We start from the raw sequence: 23,577 nt of genomic DNA, 5'->3' as shown, positions 1-23,577 counted from the left end.
TTTGACAGGACTTTTTAAAAAAATGTATGAGGTTTCCATTATGAAATTTGTATTCATATATTACAAGAGAAAATTTCGGCATAGGCTTGCAGACAGTAGTAAATGTGGTGGCCTCTGCAAGTGTTTGTCAAGAGTAGCGGTCATCACTTATACATGTTCTTAATGCTGTCACTTGGCTATTAAAATCTTATATTCTTCTTGAACAATATTTTACATGTGAACTCTTTGGAATAAATGTTTGAGGCTTCCACTCACTTTGAAGCAAAATTCTGAAGAAGTGTACAGTATATCAGCATTAGACATTCTCAGTTAAGGAACAGGCAGAAAATACAATGAAAGTGAATGATCAACTTTATTAATTCCAGTATGCAACTCTAGATGTCTGCTTATCCCAAAACGACAGTTATGCACAATAGTTATGAAGAAGTGAGTTTTGCACTGCAAAAAATATTCATTATTTTATATGTACCTTTGTTTTACAATTTAATTGGTGGCTTTATGAGTACAAGTGCATTTTATCTGTGTGCAAAACATACTGTTCTTATGATAAATTCACTGAATCAACTTACGTGATATAGCAATGCACTGTAAACTGTTTATCATTCAACCAGCTGTATGAGTCAACTGTATGTTACTAACACTAGCATTAGATTTACTGACATTTAGACATGAAATTCACTTTCAGATCATGCCAGTGGGGTTTTTATGGTGTGTGGGGGGGTAGAATGATGTGTTTTCATATAGTACTACCCTTAATCATCTTCCCCTCTCTCCTAAAGAAAAAGAAAAAAACTACACCATGAACCTTTTAATTCAAAGAGACCTCTGCGCTTGGGTACTACGTCACCCGATGTTGCTGCCAAGAAAGCCAGTCAGCACGTCAGCACGAGGTTATCAGGCCACCGGTGACTTGTTTGTGTGGTCTGTATTCAGATCCGATGGTACACAGTTTGTACTGACACGTGATATTTTTATTGATGTCTTGAGTGTCGAACGCAGTCCGTATAGCCTGGTTGGTTTCCTAGTTTGGGTCTATTTGGCTGCTTGCATGCGTGCTGTAGTATATCTCTTACCCTCTTTAACAAACATATAATCACAAACCTTTTTGTTTTCTTTTTTCGCCTTCTTGGATGGTGAGTAAAGTCTATTTCGTATATCCATCACTTGCTTTGTCAAGTCCTCTCAATTATAGGTATTGATGCCATTAAAATTCCGTTTTACTTTAAGAACTTTTTTTATCCTTGAAGAAAGCAAAACGTACCAAAATCGGAGAATTAGAATTAACGGGTTCAATCTATGTGTCCTGTCAATGATGTTTTTATCGTTCTTTAGTTGTTCGTTAAACATATCTATCGTTGTGGATTTGTTTTGTTCCCACATTTTTGTTCGTCACCAGTCTTCGGAAGACCATATTATAATAGAATTGTTTCTCAGTTATCATCCTTCCAAATCGTCAACTTTATGCTTTAGTTCTTCTAGTCTCCTATTGAGCTCCAGCATTTTCTTCTCTCAGCTCCACGTTTTCTTCTTTAAGAGTCTTCATTTCGATTATAATATCTTTCACTTATCTTCAAGGGTTGCAAAGCCAGCGCTAACAGAGTTTACGTTTTTATAGATATTGTCGATCTTGGTGTTCATTTAAGATTATAGGTCTTTTAAGAAACCTATAACATCATATAAAATAGGTTCCTGTTTAGAAGCTGCCGTAAGCCATCTTGTCTGGTGAGGATCTGGCAACGCTTTTTTTGTCAGCACTGGCATTACTTCTCAACCATGGCAAAATATATGGTTTACATGCTTTTAGCTTGGGAGGCCTTGGGGTTCTCTCGAAATCCCCAGCTCATATCCCAGCTACCCAGAAAATCTCAAAAGCAGAAGACATAAATGGCCACTGTTACTAACAGAGTGCTGACGCAATTTTCTAAAGTACAGGGCGGTCTTGACCTCACCCGCTTGTCCATAAAATAGTCCAAAATTGGCAAAAACTGTCCACATTTTGGTCTGAAATTTAACAGAAGATATGGCCATCTTCGCATCCATTAACCTTCAATAATTCACAATCTATAACAAAGTAAAGTTAGCTCAAAATTTCAAATATTCCGACAGGCGTGAAATCGTGACCACCCTGAACCGTGAAAACAGCTGTGTGAAGCCCTATTCTTCTTCGCTTTTATTAATAAACTATCTTTAGAAATTATGAACAATGGAAAACATAGGCAACCTTTTCGTATGATTTTATGGAAATATTTGCAGATGATATGGTATTGATGTCAGGAACTGTAATCGTACTATAGCACCAACCATTTACATTACATAGAGCATCAGTAAGACGTAGTCTCAATGTTAATCTAAAGAAGAGTAATATTATTAATTTTAATTTAAAAAAAGGGGGCTTCTTACCAGTGAATAAAAGATGGCTATATTGGGGCATACAAAAGAATGTGGTTAATATATATAAGCAAACAGATAAGTATTTGGCTTTTATCTGTCTCTACAAAGAGAAAATTGCGGTGATCAAGAAAGCAGTATTTTGCATTATTATTTACATTATACAAGATATAGGGAATCATTCTGTGAACGTAGTTACCAGGTTACCTGATACGTAAGTCAGACCAATGTTTTAATGGGTGTCTGAGATCAGGCTACTTGTATTTAGGTGTGGCTTTAGACGATTTTGTTAAATAGAGGAGTGGAAGCAGTAAACTATTTTATTAAATGTTTTTAAACAATGAATAATTGATTGTCACTGACAAGAATGAATTATATAATAGTGACATGGAAAATATTAAAATACTCACTAGAAATGCATTAGTGCAGGGAATGCACAACCTACGGCCCGCGGGCCATATCCGGCCCGCGACGCAGGTGCCATCCGGCCCACGAAACTTCTGCCCACAGTGCAAGAAATCGGCATGTTAGTAATAAAAGAAGACCTTTAAAAAAAAAAAAAAAAAAAAAAAAAAAAAAAAAGGAAGAAGTATTTATCCCCACGTAGGGGCATTTCTCCAATCTTTTTTTTCGATGGACGAACATTTCGATTCAGTGCTCCGACTTGGTGTCTCTACGATGCAGCCGGACATTCAGAAGTTGGTTTCGGGTAAACAACTTCAAATTTCCCACTAATTACTACATAATTAATGGTAAGTACAACTTTTTTGTAATAAAAAAGTGGTATCTGCTCTATTTTTTTTCCTTTTCGCAGGCCAAAAAAGGATGGGCATCACTGCATTAGTTTGACTTCGATTTGGATTTTCAGACCTTAAGTCACACGATTTCAGATATTCTGTCAATAATATAAGTAAGATGTTCTCTATGTGTCACATCAATGAAGAGGATGAGTTCCACTTTATCTGATGCTGTCCATATCTCATAGATCTAAGAAAAAGTTTTATTTCGAAAATGTATTTTTGCCAACTAAAATAATACTATCTAACCTTAGCAACTTTTTCATATTTAGCGACAAAGAAAAGAAATGCTACTTTAAAGATATTTTTTTATCTATTGTGTATATAAATCCCCTTTAATGTTTTATCCAAACCCAAAGACCTAACACAATAAACCATTAGTATTTGTGTTCGTGTCGGTATTCGTAACAAGAGCGGTTGTAACTTGACCAGAGAATTGTTAGTGGTTTAAATAACTTGAACTACAAGCAAAAAATACTAGCTAAACAACAGAGACTTTGTCACCTGGACCTGGCTAAACAATTCAGACTAAATCAGGAGTAGCTGCGCTTTTGGTTTCATGCTGTTTATTATTTTTGTGACAAAATATTACAAATGAACCACTGTTTCTCATGCACATATTTTAACTTTTATATCAAATTGTAGTAACCGCCATTACAATAGAATGAAGATTACAAAATACAAAGACTGTTTATATTTGTTTGCTAAGGTAAAGGATATATCTATTACTAATACAATTAGATGTGTTTGGTTTCCTATTTTTTATACTTTTGTTTACAACAGACGAAAAAAAGTCGTCGAAGAATGTTAAAGCGTAAAAGCAAAGAAATTATCTAAATCTAATAACAAATTAATACCTAATTGATCACAGTTTTTTTTTTTTGTTTTTTTTTTTTTTTTTTGTTTGTTTTTTTTTGTTTTTGTTTTTTCGTTTTTTTGTCATTTTGGTTACTTTTGATGCTACTGATGATTAAAAGTTACAAAAAACTCAGTATCTATATTTTAAACCTACTCCTTCGATCTCTACACACTAGATTTCGTTGCGTCGTGTACTATCATCATTGCCACATGCCGGTAACTCATAATAAATTTATGTAAAATCAAATCAGTAATCATCTAATTTCAGTATTCTGTTGTCATGTGATGAACGAGTTTCTCTCTCTATTTCTGGTCACTGCATTTGTTGTGATATTTTGTTGTAGTTCCGGTTCTTTACTCCCTTAGCTGCTTCTTCTCAACTGCAGGAAAGATAAAAAAAACAAAAAAAAACAAAAAAACAAAAACGGTTTCAAACAGTTTGTAACGTATAAATTATACACATTTGATTTGTTTCTTCAGAAGAACAATTAACGTAAAAGCCAATGCAGCACAATGTAAGTCTAATGTGAAAGCATTAACTCCCTTGATTTGACATTGTGCATCTTTTGATCGCAGGATTTATTAGTCATTTACACTAGATGTATGCACATCTGTCAAACATCACCCTCTGTGTGTATACACGTCTGTTTTGAATGTCGTTGGTGTCTTTCCATCTGTCTGTCGAACATCACAAGCTGGTCAGGTATACGTTTGACGTTCAATCTCTTTACACATCTGTCAGTTGCCCCATCTCTCTGTTTTAATTAAATGTCTATTTGCTTGACTTTTTTTTTTACTAACGAGTAATTTCCACTTACACTCTTGATTCTTGCTCTTGTTGTATCCTGCAACAGAAAATATAAAAATTCACACCTACCTTCAAAACATAGTTGTAATATTATGTAAAAAGAATTCTTAAGAAGGGAGAAGAACAGGCAAAGTTGAGAACGTCTTATAGGTACATAAATTTAAGCAAAACAGCTTCGATGATACCTTAAGGATACAATATAATGAATGTGAAAATACAATAAAATCTATTTTTTATTTCTGCCTCCAAGAAATGGATTTAATTAAAAGCTCTAACAAGAAATAAACTACAAAGATGAAAGCAACAAGTTAACTACAGTCACCCACACAACTACACTCACACAGTCACACCCACCGTCACTAGTGTCACGTGCTATGACTACAAAAACTGAGGTTGACTTGTTAATCTTTTTTTCTGAAAAAAAATGTGCCTTATTGGTACAGGGGGCGCTTAATGTTGCTACTTTTACCACTATATCATGTATTCTGTCTTCAGTAGTTTTCCTTGAGAGGTGTGTCAGAAATGTCTTACATGTACTGAAAATAAAGTCGCCAGTGAAATACATTTTTCCAAGACAAGGTATTCTTTCTATTGCTTTGCTATATAGAAGTATTAGTTCTCCAATATTTCTTTTTCTTATGTTTGTAAGCATGTCTGCCTGCCGTCATAATATGTCATTAACTGTTCAAGGTATACAGTAAGTATTTACTTACCCTTCTGCCATCATTTCACTGCGGGAGAAAAATTAATGCCATGTTAAGACGACCACAGCGAAGACGATGACGATGACAAAGACAACAATAATAATAATAATAATGATGATGATGGGATCTTATAACACTTACGATCACGACCAAGACAGATCACTCTTTCATTGCAGATTAATAATGATAAATGAAACATAACATCCAGGGGACAGTGAGGTACGTATAGAAACAATGAACAACATAAAGATGAGGTACAAGATAACAGCCAGTAAGCAGTGAGGTACTACAGACACACTGAGCAACATCAAGATGAGGTACAAGAGTAGAAGGTAAAGCAGTGGATGAAGGTATGAAGGGATGTAGATACTATAATGTAGATACTATAGCATGACAGAGAGTGTTGCCAGGGAGTTAAGACAGTAATTCAGGGATAGTAGTTTGTGAACAGATATGTGAATGTAGCACTTGTAGTCCGAGTGGCCAATGTGATGTGGAAGAGAGTTCAATTGCTGAGCAGCACAGAGGGAGGACGTCAGTTGTCATGTGACTGTCTGTGGGAGGGAGGACAGAATGATGAGTCTGATGAGGAGCCAAGGTTTGGAGCAGGATGTGGACAGACAACTTTTCAGTAAAGTAGTGGGGGGAGAAGCATCCAAAGAATCCATAGCATAGAGTAGAGAGCTTGTAGTCTATTGTAGCTTTAACTGGTAGCCAGTGAAGAAGTAGTGTGACATGTTCACATTTGCAAGTTCTGAAAACGAGACGAGCAGCTAAGTTCTGGACTTTGTGACGTTTATCAATGAGGTCCTGTAGACTGGCAGAGTTGGCATTGCAGTAGTCTAGTTTAGAGAGAACAAATGAGCAGATGAGAATTTTGGCGGATGAGATAGAGTATGGCGAATGGAGCTGATCTTCTAGTATCCAGAAAAACAAAATTGAGAAACATGTTCATCAAGAGACATGTCAGCAGACATGATGTAACCTACGTCAGGTGTTGAAGTAACAAAAAGAAACATCGGCATTACGCTACTCAAACAGAGACAAGCAGAGAAGGGTAAAGTCTTTTCCTCTTTGTTTACAAAATCAAAGCTTCTGTTTTTTCGTCTTTTAGTTTTACATTGTTGTGGGTCATCCATATTCTATTATCGGAAATGCGATCTTGAATGCTGTGGAAAGCAGTGTGTGCCTGAGAAGGAGAACTGGTGGTAGACAGCTGAGTGTCGTCAACAAAGGAAAGATCTGATGCAGAATGAGATTAGAATAATAAGCGACTTCATGTACAAGATAAAGAGGTAGGGATCAAGTACAGAACCTCGGGTGGCCTATGAGTGTATACAGACTGGTGGAGACACTTAGCCCTCCACTATCACTGAGTCGTAGCTGAGAGATATGACAAACATTGGAGTGTGGAACCTGAGATGCCACAGAGAGTACTGAGTCTATGAATGAGAGTAGAGGGTATATAGTATCAAAGCAAGCAGACAGGTTCAACACGGTGAGGAATGAGATGTCATCTTTGTCCAGAGCTGACAAAATGTCGTTTGTCACCATCAACAGGTCAGCCTCCGTGCTTTGAAAAGGCCGATAAGCAGATTGTGATGGAGAAATCAAATTTTCAGAGTTAAGATAGGAAAGAATTTGATTGAGAACTACTTTCTCAAGGATTTTGGACAGGATTTGGCAAGTTTGAAGCTGGGTGGTAATTGTTTAGCACGCTGATGTCAAGGGTAGAGTTTTTTAACAGCGGTTTCACTAAAGCAGTTATGAAGGTAGTTGGGAAGATGCCAGAGGACAATACATCATTTACTATTTCGGTGAGGGCAGGGAGTAGGGTGCCTAGACACTCTACCAGTAATGGGGTGGGAACTGGGTCCAGTGGACAAGTTGTGGATTTTGACTGGCGTATGATGGTCCTAAGCTCACTTTCCGACATCGGCTGAAAGGAAGCGAAGGAGCACTTTGGACTTTCCAGATCGTCGACGTCGTTAGCGAGAGCTGAAGGATGCACAGGTAGTTGATCAAGTTTAGCCTGGATGTCAAGAATCTTGTGGACAAAAATCTCTCTGAAGGCCTCTAGCACTAAAGCAAGTGCAATGACTGTGTGCAGTTGTGGTCTGTTTGTGCGGCTAACAGGTGGTTGTAGGTCCTAACCAGGCTCCTACTCGAGTAACAAGTACTGATTTCAGCACGAAGGAATTCAAGTTTGGCCAAATATACAAGGTGGATGACTTCACATTTGGCAGTATTTAGCATCTGTTTATGGACAGTCAACTCAGACCTACACCACATTCTCTCAGCTCGTCATGGGCTGGGGTACCATGGCGCGTGTTTGTTGGAGCCACATTTCAGTCAATAATATCTCTCTTGTAAATTAAGGTCATTTTCAAAGCATTTCACCAGGAATGAGACCACATTTGTTTGAACATAAACTACTGCATTTTTAAGCAAAATCGTTAATGAATACGATAAAAAAGTGTTCCTCATTGTTGAAATAGTTTTAGCAGTTATACAACGCTTTGTGAAGTTTGACAAAAGTGCCATCAGACATTAAGATATTAGTAAAATACATTTCTCCAACACTGTCTGTCTCTTTGTCAGTCCCGTGTATTAGTACTACAGTACTTCTGTACTTTCATGCTTGTTTGCATGTCTGTCTGTGGTTAGATGATGTTATAAACTGTTCAAAGTATTTAGTAATAATTCACTTACCCTTCTGCTTTTGGCTCTGAGTCACTGTAGAAGCAAAGGGTATAAATAAGGTAAAAGAATTTTAAAGTTATCAAAATGATTTATAAAGTTTATTTAGCGAGCGGAGCGAGTTTTAGTTTGTGTTTGTGAGGAAGAAATAATACAAAACATCTCCGGATTCGTTAGTGAGAAATTGCGTGCACGAGTTTCCCACAATACTTCAACGTGTTTGATTATCTCTCTCTCTCAATTTTGAAAGATTCCCCTCCTAAGGAATACGTTGTTGTTTATAACAAAAGTAATAATCTGTTAAAAGTCAATTAAACATGTCCAAATCATTCTGTCTCTTTTTTCTCACTAATAAGCTATTACGAAGATATTTACCGTTGGGCCTTGTGATGCTCTCTCCACCTCATGTCCAAATCATTATTTTACTTTTGATAGATAACTTAATAGGAAAATATTTACCCTTCTTTCTCGCCCTGGAGACAATTTTTCCATATCAGCCACGCCACTACTACTGCAAGAGACCAAAGTTTAAAATGTCATCGATAAGCGCGGAACACTTTTGTGTCTCAGATTCAAAATTTCTTTTCCAGTTTTATCCTTAAGTGAGCTTAAATAGTAAAACCTTCATCATTATCATCCTACGCAGCAGAAGCAGCAACATGTCCTGTAATCCTCATTATCGTAGGGGGGGGGGGACACTCCAACGACCTCGTACGTGCGTGTGTGTGAGTTCTATGGCATCCCGTCCACAGTTTTAAAAATGAGACAAGAAGCAACTTGGTGGCGGTGGACACACTTTCCTCTAGGGTTTTATATTAATTACTTACGTTCATTTAAACACACACATAAATATTTCAAAGACAGCACGTTGTTACATTCCATGTGATGTTCAAGCGATATTAAACATGCATGATATTACTCACCTGTGACACCAGCAATGGCAAGAGCAATAAGTAATGCCATTAGTGAAAAGTTTGAGTCTTGTTCTTTTTTCGGTTCTCCTAGAGATAATTGTGGTTCATTATTTGATGGTGTCCCTTTAAAGATTGAGCTTTTAATCTACTTCATTAAATAATATTCCGTACATTCACATTTTCGAGCTTAATGATTTCTGTCAAATTTTTTCTAACAAAATATTGATATTTAAGTTTTACTAGAAATAACCATTTCGTACACTTTTATTTCTTAGATATTAAGATCTTTATTGTAAATTTAACGTGTATTATTCTATCCACTTCTATTTACAAAAGCTTAATCTTTTACCTTTTTTAATACATGCAGCTACATTTTTTCTACAAATCTCTACCTTTTTTCTACATTAAACATCAGACGTAGCTTATCATCATACTGAAGCTATCTATCTCGACTCTACCTCTATTAGCTCTTTATCCATCGCCTGTGTGAAAGTGACATAGCTAAAGTCATTCTAAAGACAATTTAATATTGAGCCCAGGACCTATAAATGAAAGAAAGAAACACCAAAAGCCCAGGAACGGATAGATACGTCCGTGTCTATGATATCAAGAAGATACTTAGTTACGTGTCTGTGATATCAAGCAGGGCTACATTTTTTTCTTCGAAACCAAGAACACGAGAAAACACTCAGGTCACCCATTTACAATTGTAAGATTTTTGAAGTGTCTCAACACGTCTCGTAAAGTATTAAACTCAAGTGCTCACATTTTCTTTTTTCCGCAGCTCTCCATCCTTTACTAGATCACGTGACTGGCAAAGCGTGTAAAATGTAGGTGACCCAACATACCACTGACCCAATGTTTCCCAAACAACAAGAAAGCTATCTACAGATATAAGGTTTCTGGTCCTGAAATGCATGCACACAGTAAATATGAAGGAAAGAAACTTATTCATCAGTGAACATCAACCGCGCACAAGTCATAATAGACAGAACGTAGGACGAGAGGACAGACTGCAATCAGTTGTGCAAGAAGTGGATCAAAGGCAACAAGTCCATAAACAATAAGAGCTGATGGCGGGGAGTAAATAGGTTTTGTCTGATCGCGTCTCATAGGATGGATACAAGAGGATGGAAGTTAAATGAAGTGGAATGTTTGAAGGTTTTTTTTCCTACGACAGAAGATCTCTACATTTTCATGAAATGTTCAACATCTTTCCAGCTGAAAAAGGTCGTTGAGAATGTTTGTTTAACTTAATCAGGACAATGCGTAGTGTCGAGCTGTTGCTGCCATAGGACATGATGCACAGTGACAGTCGCTGACAGTAAACATCATGCTTAGCATCCGACATTTACTGACGACAGCAAAACAATGAAGTGATCTCTGACACAATGGGCAAGAGTGAAAACGCACACACACACACACAAAAGAAATAGTAAAGCGAACTTACCAAGCATTTCTCGGTAACGAGCGTTCCATACTCTACTCCCGTGCTAGCATTTTTGCAATGAACGACACTTTTTTTTTGAATGTGCTAGTTGCTATAAAAAGAGTGAAATAATAAAAAAATAATTAAATAGTAAAAGGAACTTACCAATCTTCAAAAGGCAGGTCTCGGTAATGAGAAATCTATAGACTACGTCCCTGGTACGATTGTCGCATTGAAGGACACAGCTTGCTTCTCTTCCTTGGTCGCTTTCAGTTGGAATAAAATGGCAGTTAATTTCACTATGTTTCCCTTTTCTTCACAGTTGAAAGCTCCGTTTGATGGTTCCTTTCCTTTGCAATTCACGTAAGTCAGCCACAGATGTCTTGACGCATTTACTGATTATGTCTTTACTTACTTTAACTTGAAGAAGACGTTGGGAAGTATATTGGCACTGGTATTTTAACATCTCAGAGTTCACCTCACATGTTATAGCTCCTAATGTGTTTTTTAAATAATAGCTCTGACATGAGACTTTAAATTCCTTGCTTTTCATTACACCTGAAATCATCATCATCATCATCATCATCATCATCATCATCATCATCATCATCATCATCAGTAAGAACAGTTTATATCTCATATATTTCCAAATAAAAAAGCTACAATGAGCAAACATTATGCACTATGTATTTACTTGTTAGTAGGTATTAACACAATATCAAACACACGTGTTTTGTCAACATTGACCTGAAGCGCACTAAAAAAGTTCTAACATTAAAACATAGAATGCTTATGAGTGTATTGAAGTGGCGGATTCTTTATTTGCTGTTTTATTGGTTTGTGCTTTTGTAAGGGATTTCTTCATTCGTCATTCCAACGCTTTAAGAATCACGTGATTTTTAAATCAAAACATTATCTGCAACTTTTTCATGTTCAAGTTGAACATCATACAAATGGTATGTTAACTTACTATATTCACAGTAAACCTTAAACTCTACTGAATATTTAGGCTCAAATCTCACAAATGAGGCCAAGGTTTTTTGAAATTAATGTATTCTTTGCCCGAATCTCCCCATTCATTTGAAATTGCATACTTTAGGGGCACGTGACATACCAAAGAAAAAGGAAAACCTAGGCAAGCAACGACATTTTTATGGATTTCAAAGAGATCTCAATCAATCTATGGCCCGATGGATCTGTGATTGAACCCAAAACTAACTGTTACAAAAGCATACAGAAAACAGAAAACTCACGAAAAGCCTCTACATAACTGAGTTGTTTTGAGGACGCTGCTTTCCGAAGCAGCATTATCACGCTTGATAATGTTTGCTTTCAAAACTTTATTTTTAATGATGCATGTTGTTTCATCGAGTTACTGAAGTGTCATGTTGATTGTGTAAGCGCTTGGTAGGTGTACATGGTGATGGCGCCATTGTTGTCATGTTTGTAATGACAAGGGGGACCACTGTAGTCGTAAGGAAGACCTCGATGGCTGCGGTAAATGGCGAAGACGATTCCTAGGGTGAAGAGTAGAGAACTCAGAAAAGTAGGAACTGAGTCAGGTAAAAAGTGGACTTACATTAAATGCCATGGTACTGACTTCTTAATGTCGTAAACGATTTACTGCTTTGTTGTAGCGATGACAGTCTTTTCTTGCGTTGTTAGACATCAGCTCTATGACTTATCTTTGACGGTGTGAAAAGGAAAAATATTTTTTTTAATAATTTTTTTCCTCAGGCAAACTTATGTCACAGTTAGTTCCGAGTCTTTCGTGTTTTTTCACAGATCCACCGGACTAGTAAATCAACACTAAGGAGCTCGCAATTAATTTAATAACTACAACGTGACGTTGGGATGACTTGGATGTCACCAAGCGTATTGTAACGTTCACAAGAAAAGGCAGTGATCTATCTGTGGCTAAAAGACTTCTAGTAATGGCTCGAAACTTCGGATTCGGAATGTTCAAGTCCAACATTTGATTGTCGAAGTATAACGGACGTAACGGCTGCATGTCCAGCATTGCAGGACTCAAATCAAAATGTTTAAATTGTTTGGGTTCTCCGCTCTGTCCCGGGATGTGTTAAGACGAGCAGACTAACGTTTTTCTGTTTATATTTGAGGTCTAGTGTCGTGAATAAGCTTGGAAGGCTACAAAATACATTTCGTGATGTTGTGATACAGGAAACTAAACAATATATTATATCTTCAGTAACACAGTAAGTAAAAATAAATAAATTGTCTTGAGTAACAAAATTTTGTAAATTAGGAAAACCTGATAATTTGAGATCAAAACCGTTAGATTTAGATCTAAAACCAAAACGAGTCACACGTAATAATCATAGTATTAATATTATAGAAAAGAAGTTCAAAGTTATGATTCAAACGATACTGCAATAAAAGAAATGTCAACATGAGTAGCAATACGCCTACAGTTGTACAACTTCTGTATACATAATAATTACACCAAGTCAGACCATGCAAAGTGTTGTGACCATACCAGAGCAGCAAGCGAGCAGACCAAGGAATATCAAGCAGCTGACCAGCGCAAGTTTGAAAGATGAGGGGCTGGATGTTGCTGTAGCTTCCATCTCAGTGACTTGCTTACATGCTAAAACGAATTCGGATTCGAATCTTCCCTATGAGAGGTTAAATTTCACAGACTTGTCTGTTGTCGATCTTTTCTGTTATCACAGCGGATGTGTAGTGACCGCTCGTACTTGCAGTAGATCCCACATTTTCGTAGAAAATCAAAATCTAAAAGGGAGAACAATTTTACGATTACTGTTTAAATATAAAGTTATTGTCAGTCAGGTGCAAATGTACAGTATTTAAATTCATTCTACGCAAATATGACTCAGATATTCTCCCGAAAGCGACAACTAACGGATGTGAACTTTGCCCTATGTCAGATCACTGCGCGATGCTATTTTTCTCACATAGATCTGAGAAACATGTTAAAAAATATTTTCACAGATCCTATCGTGTTGTAGTTCATTTGAATTAAACATTTGATTCCACTCTGACTGTGCCGATTATACTGTGTAGACCATTATGAGTTCTGACTGGAGAACTTTCTTCTGCACAGTGAAACCAAAACAGAGATCTTTTTACAGTGTGCGTCTGTGTTTATGTGTGTGTGCCGTCTGTGTTTCTTTAAATACACTTACCATCGGCATGAAACTTGAAGAAAACATTGAACAGCTTTTCAAAATTCTACCTTTCCTCACCTTCAGCTACATACAAGTATTAGGCAAGAGATGCAATAACATTTTTATTATTCACAAGAAAAACTGTAATGTTAAACAGTTTAAATTATTTATACTGTAACCGGACTGACCGACACCTCTCGCTAACACCCTATCTTAGCGCCAAATCAGTCCGTTCCTCTTTGTTGTTCCAGGGAAGAGGACGGAAGTTCCCAAGGAGAATTTTCCACTCTATGAAAATCCTAGCTCTCGTTAGTCGGGTGCGTCGTCTAGTTAATTTTTTTACCTGCCTCGCGTTGTGTTCTTTTTTACCTATCTCTTCACTTACCCGAACTCAGCCGACCTTGGAGTCCAACAAAAGACCCTGCTTTACTTTTCACTAACTAAAGTGTCTTTTCAATCACTACACACTGGCACCCTAGGAACACATAAAGAACTACTGTCACTAACTGCTTTATTAGTTTCAGTGTCTTTCTGCCCACATTGTTCCTGTAACACACAGGGATTACATTCTAGCACCCTAGGAACACAGGTCACAGAACTGCCCTGCTAACTACCTCTATTCTTCACTAACTGCTCCAACCTACATTAGCTTGCAAGCCTCGTGTTCTGACGTTTACCACTCCTGACAGCTTCTGCTTCTCAGGCTTCCTACTCTCGACCTCTCGTCAAACGACTCGACGCTAGCCAGACAGCTTCTTGAATGGACCTGAACATGCTCCTCAAGTCCTTGGGGAAGTCCAGCGGTCAATAACTAAACTTCGATGGCGGGTACCCTCTCGCTAGCAGCAAGGCGATTCAACACGAAACCATACTCTGTGACACTCTCACCTTTCTTTTTGAACCTAGACCTGAACAACACGCTTTAGACTTTCTCTCTCTGCAGGGTCGAACCTGCGCTCTAAAGCTGCCTTATAGCATCAAAGTCCTCTAGTTCTCCTACACTCAGCTCTCCTAGAACCTGTTGGGCATTACCTCGCAGGCACATGGCTAAGTTCATTCCCTTCTCTGCGTAATCCCAATCGTTCCATCTAGCGACTGTTTCAAAATGGGGGAGCCAATCCTTAAAGTCACTTTTAGTTCCTGTGAATACGTCTGGTATTCTTTCCTTTCTACTACCTGGGAAAGTACGATTTAGAAATGTGCTGTTAACGAAAACTGCAATTTAATTATGGTTTTGTCAATTCCAGTTTAAATATGTTTTTGCTTCTTCTAAAACTTGTAATCGGATTAAAGAATGTTTCATTAACATGTCATGGGGAAACATTTATGTATATAAATGTGTATCAATGAGAAGTGTTGCTTTACAAATTTATTTGTTTATTTTAAATTATTGTTATTTTTACTTAACTTTTACTCTTCTTTGTGTTTACATTTGATGATAAAGCATTTTCTACTTCAATAAACTTCATTAAAGGACAAATCGTGCCTTTTTTGTGTAACATTTAGAATTTCTGTGCACTTTTTTGCTGCTTTGTATAACCTCGTTATATAATCATTGCAAAACACACTCATTATGTAATCCATTTGATATTTTTTAACAATTTACCTCAAAACAGCGTTCTAAAGGCGATGAGAGTCTATACGACATATGCAATGTGTACACACGATCAACCTCAGCATATTCCCATCTTGCGATCAAAGTATGGAAAATTTACACTCATTGAACCCTCTCATACTTTCTTGCACTAAGGTTCCGGTTCCGGTTCAATTATCTTAAACCCGTTCTAGCAATCATTGTTTAAAACTCATATCATTACAAATATGTGAACACTCACTCGGTCACGTAACACTTATTCCTCTCCATTCATACAACCAAGGGTAACAACTCGTGCTTACTCTAACTCACTCAGGGGCAATAACCCTTTGACATCAGAGTTTCACTCGGTGGCTGCCTGCCATACTGCGCTCTCACTTCCACATTCCAAAAGGCGTCTCCCAACTGTAAAGCTACACTACTTATTCGGAACATCACTGAGCATTGAAAGTGAAGCATTTATATCTTTAACAATAAGATTCTTAGCCTCCTTAAAAGGGAATCACTTTAAATATTTTATCATCTTTCCATACAAATTTATCAAATTTACATTTCGAAGTCTGACTATCTTGACCATCCCTAAGAATGTTAACTCTACAGGGATGTGTTTAGATTTCACCATGGATAAAAGTGAGAGAAGATGGCACATTCTCAGTTAACCTTCAGAAAGAATAAAATAACATTGCAACCTGCACTATGTGTAAAGTTTTCTCTAAAAGCGCCATGGCTACAAGAGAGCAAAGTTTCCAAGCCATTGACATTTACCAAGTTAAAACAATCATTGCAGACCCTTAGCAAGTAATGTCCAAAAGAGTTAATTGTTACATCAGCAGAGCAAAACTTGAAATTTTAGAACACGATTCATGTTTTTATGCATCTCACGTGCACGTGCACACACAGACAAACAGAAGTAAATTCAGAGAAATGCAGTGTTACAGTTGATGATATGTGTTTAACATGCATAAAGGATTATTTTAAGTCACACGAAACTCTGATGTCCCGGACCAGGGTTATTGCCCCTGACTGTGTTAGGGTAAGCATGAGTTGTCCCCCTTGGTTGTGACCGACACAATGATTGCTAGAACGGGTTTAAGATAATTGAACCGGAACCGGAACCTGGTGCTGACTACACAAACTAAACCTACATGAACTTACATCACTGTCTCGTCACACCTACATTTAGCCAGACTGATAAACAGTCGGGGCGATAAAGAAAGAGGAAGACTGCATTGAAGTCATGTGGACATCACGTGTCACACTCTGCTGCTGTATCACGCAGGCCTCACGTTTCTACATCGCTCATTCTTTCTTTCTTCTAGCCCTTTAATGTATATCTTTGGATGTACTCAAATAAATCAAAGATTACAAACACATGTAAACTTTTGTCATGTGATGGTTCTGTCCTTCCTATTCTTACATATGTCACAGACACGTAGATACATCTTCAGATATAAATAAATAAATAAATAAATAAAATCTCCCTCACATATTAATTCTTTAAGGTTACCATCTTCAGTAATAACTTGATAAATCGAGCTAGTGTAGGAAGGGTTCTTGTTGGCATTTTTGTGAAGATGGCTGTCGGCAAAGATCATATGTGGCTCCGTGCCCAGCAAGAAATCTGGCATAGTTCTCATGGAGAATATTCCAAGATGACGAAGGATACAGTTGAGGAGGACTTATGTCCAAACTTTGCCTGCTACAAATAGTAAATTATGCTATCGTGGTTATCGCAGGACTGGCAGTAGCCTTTATTGTAGATATACACTTAGCTGGCATCTTGTAGTTGCTGGAAGGTCGTGCCATGATTCACAAAGACTGGTCATCCGCTGCAGTAAGACATTTGCAGACCTCAGCAGGGATACACGTGGATCGTCGAGGCCTTACCATTTACCATCCTTTGATGGCTTTCGTTAGTTCCTCTTTTGTGGATGGCGTGAGAACACTTTAGTTTGTCTTACCTGAAGAGGACAATTGTTTCATCACTAATGGAGGATGGACGGCGTAAGATATTTATAAAGTCTGAAACCCTTTTTTCTAGGAAGTTTTGCTTTTCAGTTACAAGATCTTCCCCGTCACCACTAACAATGGGGCAACACCGGGCCACTGTGGACCACTGATTTGATGTTTCAAGCAGGGATTGGACATTCCATTATCCGAGGATAAGTGCTCTCACCTTGCTCATTTTCTGTTTGGAACGCTGCTGGAGATCTGTAGTAGCCGTGGTATACTGGCGAGGGTGAAAAAGAAGGCTGAGTTTTTTCTAGTGCCCCTCTTAGACTAGGAAGGTAAGCAGAGTGATTGAAAATAGGGATGTTCATTTACTCCTGAGGCTTGCAAACTCCACTGCTACTTTGACAACGACCCTTTGCCTTGAGCCGCCTGTCTTCAGGTTTGTGACTGCTGCTTGAGAGTATCCACACTTGCTGGCTCGACAACCCACTTTCCCACATTTCTATCGACACAGGGTATGAGGCTGAACTTTGGCTAGTGATGAGTCACGACATCACCAGCAAAGAAGTAGGCGAGAGTAAACATACTACATAAGATAATTATCTACAGTGGCATTCGCACAACATGATGACTAATCTCAAGATAAAGAGTCAAATTTTCCGTTTTCTGTTTGCGAGAGTGTCACACCGGTGTGGAAGAGATCAGAAGAAAGAAAATCTCATGCTCACATCGTTTCTCCTTGTTATAATAATTGACAGAAACTGGAAACTATGTGCTGTCACATTCACACACACACTACAATACAGAATAAGAGAAACATTTGGTACGAAGAGCCACATGACACTAGGTTCATCCAGATCAAAGGTCAAATGTTATGACATAAATGTCTTCATTGTCGTCTGCTATTTTTATCGCCACTTGTGTCTACGTTTACTTTAGTCATATTGGCAAAATTCATACTAGGTTTAAAAACACACAAACGGGAACTCTAGGTCGAAGACTCATCCGGTGCATAATGATAGAGGGCAAGAAAGGAAAAGGCAAGGAGAGAGAAATAATAATAATAGAAACGTAACATACGAAAACGTTAATCGACGAAAGTTCTCAGCATGCATGGAGGATTTAAGATAGAGATGTGTGAGACCTCACTTTTCTCGGCACCAAGTGAACATGAAGGCGATGCCTACTCCCCTCCCTCGCTGTATAACAACCTCTGACAACTTAAGCTCGAACATACTTGAGAAAAATATCAAGAAAGTTGCATGTTGGACACCGGACAGTTGCCAGAGAGAGCCTTTAAAGTATGACAATTTGCTTTTTGATGATCTTCCCACGTATTTGACAACGTGTCATGCAAGGTGGCCACACCATGCAAGCTTCTGTCATTTGATGATAAAGTGATGAGGTTACTGAAGACCCATCAGGAGGGCGACTGTGTTATATACGACTTGTTCATCTTCTGTTCTTTCTGACAAATGTGAAGGAATCTCTTAAATTTCGATCACCTGGATCCTTCGCTTTGACATGGTAAGCACGTTTTTCGTTTTCCAGATATTAGTAAAATACACTGCTGTGTTAAAATACAGTCTTTAAATACATTTTAATTGAGGTACCCCATGGCGATCCGTCCCGATTTTCACAGAAAAATGACGAAATTCAATCTCTGTTTCGGTACCTGTCCGAATCCTATCGTATTCTACCTCCCCGAACAGCCCGGAGTCTGTATTTTCAGTCTCTTCAAATATTGATGAATCAAAAGATTTTTCTGCAACAAGTTTAGGCGTAAACAAGTCGCTGATCTCGATGCTATCCAATAGTAGAATTCGATACTGGACTTTCGTTGGTAACGAAAAGAAAGGCGCTGAGCGATTGGGTGCAGGGTCGAAACTCGCTCCTTCCGCCAGGTTTTTCTCACGAGTGGTGCGTAAAGAGAGAGCATGGCGAAAGGATATTTGAGTGACGAAGTATCATTAGCTTTTAATCCATGAAGCCACTGGACATTTTGTGCTTTTTGATTTAATAAATGGTAAAGTGTTTATTCAGTGCTGAATGAATTAATTATACTAAATCACGAGGTCTCTCTACAACAGGGGCTGTTCCGAGCGCCTCTCCTCCCTGCCTGTGTCAAAACCCGGATTCGGGCCGTGTCACCAAAGACCGATATCTTCCTCTGATAACACAGTTTCTGGAAGACATACATCTGCTGAACTCTGCTCATCACATCCCTACCCTACTACGCGAAAACCCTGTCAACAATGTCTTATCCGTTTTCTTCTTCAGAAGAGAAAACACTTTCTAGGCATCCTCCGTGTGTTGAGAACAGGTCCCTACCGCCGACCGTCGAAGATAATTTGCTGTCATCGATATCTGGTCAGCCCACAATAGTCCAGGAGAGTATGCTGCCAACTTTTGATGAAGGGAATCTGTCAAGTACACGTCGCCAGCCTCTAAATACCGACGAGGGTTGTCTTCTTTGCAGCCGACACCTCTTGCCGATATGTTTATGTCAGTCTTTTCTAGCCATGACTGGCAGCTGCAATCAGTGTTCAGCCGACCGTCGTCAACTGAGGATGTGTCATTGACACCATTGTTTGAAAACCTCTTGTGTGTTAACTTAAATCCAGAAAATCCCATGCTAGATCGACCAGCGTCTGCTGAGGATGAATCATTGAAGCCCATGTTTAAGAAACCGTTTTATGTTAATTTGAATCCGAAAACACCCGAGCTACATCAACCAACGCCTGTTGAGGATGGATCACTAAACCCCAAGTTTTGTCTACCACACTCTGATGAGTGGAGCTCACTCTCATCCTCGTCGGAACAGCAGTCGTCTGCTGAAGTAAGTCTACTTCCAAACGTGTCTGCTCAACTGCCATCTGCTTTACAACAGGTAAGGAACTTGCAAAGGTGTGATAACATCACAGGCCTTACACTCGTAGCACTTTTGACTACGAACAAGTAATAATCTGTTGTTCATGTTTGTCTCACAAGCAGTCACTGTACATAAACAGTTCAGGTTAGTAAACTTGACTTGATATTCTCATACTCCTACGTCTTTTCTTGTTCAGTTCCACTTCGTCAAGAGGGAAGTTGTTACCAAAGTAGCAACAACAATACAATTATATAATGTCCCCTCCAGACAAGAAGATCATGAGACGAATCGCATTTATCTGTCTGCTTTGATTCAACAATCCACTATCTAAGAATAGACAATTTTTAAATTTACTCTACACGGAATATCTCTCTTATTTAAATAACTACTTATCTCTGCCAGTATTGAAATAGTGTCTGGCTAATAGAAGTTACGCCAAATACTTAGCAGGCCTAAAATTCCGTTTTGCGAATTCATACCAGTCGCATTCAAGGAGCTCTAAAGTTCTGTTTGTAGTTACTTAAAGTACTAAAATTAATAAAATAGGCAGTTCTTATTTCAAAAATGTATTTTACCCAAATTTATTTTTTAGAAGAAGTACGTATGAAGAGAACCGTAGATATTCCAGGGTTAGTGTGGAGGCGGAAGAGGGAATGTTTCTGAAGTCAGTCTAATCCACGTACCTACCCAGGGTAATGACTCGGGTAGTCTTTTGTCATTATTACAAAATTAAGATGAAAGATCATTGAATGTAGTCGTGTATATTGAAACCATTAAATCTTTTTATTATTGTAATCAAGTTTTATATATCTATATTGGTAAAGAAAAAGTACATAAATCGAAGAGGTTAGACAGACGATATCGTACATTCCTTGCAATATTTATGTTGGAGGTTTCAGATGTAAATTGACTAGGCAGACGTTTTCAATAGGATGTTTACTTATGTCAGCGACACTGTCACAAAAAGTCATTTCAGCACAGGTTGAAAACTTCTGGCTCCAGTGGGTTGAGGCCGCGTTCCCTGATCTCGACTCACGCGCCTACTTCCTGCCTCCTGTCTACTTCAACCGCGTGCCATGACTAGACAGTCAGCTGCTGCTCAGGATGTTCTGATCTTTCAACCATCATCTGCGCAGGGTGGTACTTTAATGCGACTTTTAGGGAAATTGGGATCTTCGAAAACATTACCACACAGACGGAAGGCGAAAACCAACAAAGTGCAAGTTTAACCCTGCCAGCAAAGATTCAGTCTCATGCCCCTCAGCCACCTTTTGTTCAGAATAGTGACATGAGAGATGATGCAGCTATGCAGCGGGTTTTGTTCTGCCTAAAACATTTGTTTAATCATACTAAGGAAGTCGTAGTTGTAATAAGTCAGCTTCAGTTCGGACAGTACCTAGGTGAAACTTGTTACGCTGCCGCTGTTGCCCAGCTCCCAATCCCTGCGAATCTACCTCCTGGCCTCCCACATAACTGGAAGCAGGGAGACTTTGATGTGCTTCTTGTTCACGCATATTATGGTTTACTCGTCTGTGAGGTCAAGTCCTTCGGTGACAACACCAGCGAGTTGCATATGACACAAGAACAAATAGCCAGCATCACGAGAAGAAAGCTGAGAGACGCCGTGTCACAACTGGACAAGGCGGAGGCCATGTTGTCTCACCTGGTGTCCGACATCGCCCCCGGTCTGCGCATCACTAAGACCATCGCTTTCCCAACCTCACGGCTCATCAACTTCAACACGCCATCTCTGCCGATATAAATCTGACTCGGGTAAGAATCTTAATGACAATTTAGTTTGGTGTGATGGGACCAGTTTTTATCATCTCTATAAAATGTTATAAAAATGTAATCGAATAGACATACTGATTAATGACAATCTATGTTGTTTTTAAAAGAAGAAACCCCAATGCTTTTACCAACCCATCAAAATAAATTTCATTGCAAACTGTTTGTTGTTTGTGTATACTGTTTTGTGCTAGAATTAGCATGCACACAATGCTGCAGACGCAAACAGAAGAAAAGATGGGGGACTATCGTCAGGGAGAATCGACTGTTTGTTGAGATATCTTCTCAGGTGGGCGCGACAGGGCCTGCTGGCATGAGTTCACATTTGCTGGACTCTGTCTTATCTCCCTTTCGAATACGCTCAGACCCCTACCAGTAACGGGCAGGAACGAAGAACGAATTTCGCCTTCGCGAAACCAACGACGGGGGCATCAGACTCCTGGACTTTTATCAGAACCAGAGACTCTCTTTAGCCACCACTGTCCACCTCGTACAAGAAATCAAGGACTACCATAATCAATTTCTGCATAATCAAATCGACTAAATCCTGCTGCCGAGACGCTTCAAATCCAGCATCAACAAGGCCAAGACAAGGATGTACCAAGGCGGTGACTTAGGTAGCGACCATAACCTTGTTGTAGCGAATCAGAAGCTGAAGCTGGAAGCAAACTGACTCTCAAACAACCCCCGAATTCGTTTTGATTTTGGAGAAGCTGCCAGACCCAAACGTTGCAGAAGTCTTCAGGGCCACAGTCATCGAAGACAACAATGGCCACCTCTTAGAAGAAGCAATGCTGTATTCAACCGATGGACTGAGTACTGCAAAGACCTATACAGCTTCCAGCTGACGACCGACGCCAACATCCGTCAACGGTGGATGTTAAAGCTGTTGACTTCATCGACCTGTACCCTCTGCTTTACCGTCGCAGTTTGTATGACATTCTAGTTCACCAGTAACAGTTGACAGTAAATCCATATCCCCTTATGAGAGTCATTTAGTTTCGGGAAATTTCAGCACTGCTTACGTGGTAAAAGAAGCCGACAAAAAAAAACCCGACAGATTTTGTTTTTCTGTTGCAGGACCTGTATCGGTGTCTGGAAACAACAAATTTCACCGACATCGCTAGTCTTTGTCTCTGCTCTGATCAGTTGTCGGACCCCAAAACTCCATGGGAAATTAGTGAGAAGCTACTAGAGAAGCTCAAAAAGTGGTGGCATCGACGTGTTGTGAGGGTTGGTGTAGACAGTACCATGACGAGGGACGTGTACAAGACTTTGGTAGCGAGGTGAGTGTCAGACTGATGTAAGCGGTCAACATACTTTCACAATTCACAATTTGTGAAAAGAAAACAACAAAATGAAAGCAGGCAGCCTCGATGCCCTCCTTATTAATAAAGTGTTTCGCTTATCAGAATTAAGACTTTTTACAAACAAAATAGCAGTTAAGACTGTAATACTTGACGCAGAAGAAGATATAGCGGCTGGAGATTATAGAGATATAGATTATGGTTATCTATCGTTCAATAAAATTAATATATGCGATAAATTATCTTACACCAGGTTCTGCGGTCCGGCGACATCAGTGACTGTGCCATGCACATGTCCTCCACGTGTGAGTGTCAA

General features: G+C 38.8%; 2 long non-coding RNA genes across 3 annotated transcripts; one reads left to right on the top strand and one right to left on the bottom strand.

Annotated features, from left to right (window-relative positions):
• Nucleotides 1-4,409: 4,409 nt before the first annotated feature.
• LOC112575836 lies at nucleotides 4,410-17,776 on the bottom strand. The gene is made up of 8 exons (XR_003101690.1): nucleotides 17,518-17,776; nucleotides 13,096-13,352; nucleotides 10,764-11,156; nucleotides 8,715-8,766; nucleotides 8,268-8,291; nucleotides 5,565-5,582; nucleotides 4,862-4,888; nucleotides 4,410-4,423 (listed from the first exon to the last, which is right to left on the bottom strand). It is a non-coding gene; the product is annotated as an uncharacterized LOC112575836 (long non-coding RNA).
• A 544-nt stretch (nucleotides 17,777-18,320) lies between these two features.
• Nucleotides 18,321-23,576, top strand: LOC112575837. Of its 2 annotated transcripts, none has more exons than XR_003101692.1 (5): nucleotides 18,321-18,821; nucleotides 19,385-20,184; nucleotides 21,148-21,939; nucleotides 23,035-23,240; nucleotides 23,515-23,576. It is a non-coding gene; the product is annotated as an uncharacterized LOC112575837 (long non-coding RNA). The 2 variants fall into 2 exon arrangements; XR_003101691.1 differs by having other exon boundaries at nucleotides 21,143-21,939.
• The last annotated feature ends 1 nt before the right edge of the window (nucleotide 23,577 follows it).

The sequence above is a fragment of the Pomacea canaliculata genome, linkage group LG11, assembly GCF_003073045.1.
Source record: "Pomacea canaliculata isolate SZHN2017 linkage group LG11, ASM307304v1, whole genome shotgun sequence".
Lineage (NCBI taxonomy): Eukaryota > Metazoa > Mollusca > Gastropoda > Architaenioglossa > Ampullariidae > Pomacea > Pomacea canaliculata.
The sequence above is the reverse complement of the archived record's forward strand: the minus strand, read 5'-3'. Positions and strand labels throughout refer to the sequence as shown.